Here is a 2540-nt window from a genome sequence, read left to right on the forward strand (position 1 = left end):
AAGAGAAAAAATACGAGACATCATTATTGGTATACGAATGGGTTGAGGCCGGCATACCTCACATTCATTCCGTACCATATACAATTAATAATAACTCATTTCCAACGCTTAGTCCCACAGTCACTCTTCTGTAGGGTCTGTTGTTTCGGTAACAGCACTAAACTTATCCCGAAATATTGACTTTACCTTACATCATTCTTTTAACCGCAACTCACTCTTTCCGCTAATTTGGGTTTTAACCACAGCCACTACGTGGATACTGAAGGAACCTCAACCAATTGAATAGCCTGGACATAATGTTCATATTATTACAGAATATGACCACCCGTAGTACCAGATTATGTAGTTCTCTGGTTAAACCTCTTTTCAATCTATGCAAGGACTAAGCCAGGAAGTAGACTGTAAACACCAATTTATAGTCCCGGCCGAGCAGAGATATCTACTCCCGGATTGCAATACACCAAAGATGTGATATGTCATCAAGGATAATATACCCGGGGTGCACTTTTCACTATTTAACTATTTCATATCGTATGCATTACAGAGAAGTTGTTTTATCAGGTTTTACTAATAATGTGTTATATAAATATACTTTCTAATTCATTAGTCTTCTTTTAATTGTAATGACTTACCAAACAGCATACATTTCACTGATTATTTTATATCTTTTGGATTACATAGAAGTTGTCTTATCAGGTCTTACTAATAATGTGTTATATAAATATACCGTCTAATTCATTAATCCTCTTGCAAAAACTAGGTAATGACTTGCAATTGTAATGACTTACCTAACAGCATACTTTTCTCTGATTATTTCATATCGCCTGCATTACATAGAAGTTGTTTTATCAGGTTTCACTAATAATGTGTTATATAAATATACTTTCTAATTCATTAGTCCATTTGCTGAGAAGCTATAGATTGTCAAGGACTACTTTTTCTACTTGTAAGCATTTGTGTTAAGTACTTGCCTCTGATGAGATCACTTTGTTAAAAACATTACTTAAAATGCTGTTGTGTAAGTGAATTTTAAGCGCTTACGAAGTAATTAAATTTTCTGCTGGGAAGATTTTAAGATTCTTTGTAACGGTATTTTTTATTATTATTATTTATTTTTCATATTTGGTGTGAATATTTTTCATATTTAAATTTCAGTTAAAATTTCATGCTGTTTATTTACTTTTGCATTTATTTTCTACACACGCTCGTTATTTTTTATTTTTATTATTTTATTTATTTATTGTGTTAAACAATCATACAATACGAGCAAATACATCGTGATAATATTTTATAAACATTAAAAATGACTCTGCCAGATTTAAGTTGTGATAATTTCATGAGTTTTTTGTTTTGAAAATGCATAATTTACCAGATTTTTGTAACAAAAAAAAAAAAAAACTAAAATACTTTAAATATTTTTAACATGTTTGTGGCTTTTTTAGTATTTAGTTCTTTTTTATGGCTGGCAGTTATTTTTAAAATCTTTTTGTTGAAATTACGGTTTTTTCTGATAACATAAACGCAATAAAAGAACTTTATTAGGAAACGTGTAGGAAAACATATCATATAAAAATTTAGTTTTATTTATAGGCCAGCTTATAAAATGTCTAGTATTTTAAAAGTGTGTTCTTAAATGTTGGTCTATATATGGACTTAAGTCAATATAGATCAATACTTTCGATATAAACTGGTTTTCACATTTTTTTCAATTTTAATTCAATTAAGATAGCTTATAAACTTATTACATCTATAAGAGTTCCGGGACAAAAATAATTTAACATTAACACCCCTACCCCATTACTTGAAAATAAACTCTACAAAATTTACTTAAATTGCTCTTTACAATTATTACAATGTTTAACATTTTGTTTATCTTTATTTTATGTTTCTATTTAATGTTTATATCTTTACTTATTTAATGTAACATTATAAATTTAATTTCATTTTTAAACATTTTAATTTCTTTTAAAAGTCATTAAAGCCATTGTGTCAAATTACAGTTTTTTTTTTGGCTGTTGTGCTGGTTCGTTGCTTGTCGTCATCAGTTGTTTTCATGAATAAAGAAACACAACATAAAATCTGTTCAAATAGAAAAAACTATAACAAGATCATTAAACACACAAAAAACACACATTCAGCTAAAAACAAAAGTAAATATTGTCTAATTTTAATGTCTTACTTAACTTTTAACCTTCATAATGTTCATATTATTACAGAATATTAAAAATTAGTTGTTATTATTATACCCTACACTAAGACGATATGTAAATGTGGAAACATGTCAAGTCTTTTGTAGTTTTAACAATTTTCGTTTCCGTGGAGTTGAAGCTATGAAAATATCGATATACTAGACTACAGACTAAACTGTAGACTACGCTATAGGTTAGACTATAGACTAGACTATTGATTAGAATATAGCACGTTAGACAACGGACTAGATTATAGACTAGACTATAGACTAGACTATAGACTAGACTATAGACTAGACTATAGACTAGACTATAGACTAGACTATAGACTAGACTATAGACTAGACTGTA

Source organism: Lucilia cuprina, chromosome 4 (assembly GCF_022045245.1).
Source record: "Lucilia cuprina isolate Lc7/37 chromosome 4, ASM2204524v1, whole genome shotgun sequence".
Taxonomy (NCBI): domain Eukaryota; kingdom Metazoa; phylum Arthropoda; class Insecta; order Diptera; family Calliphoridae; genus Lucilia; species Lucilia cuprina.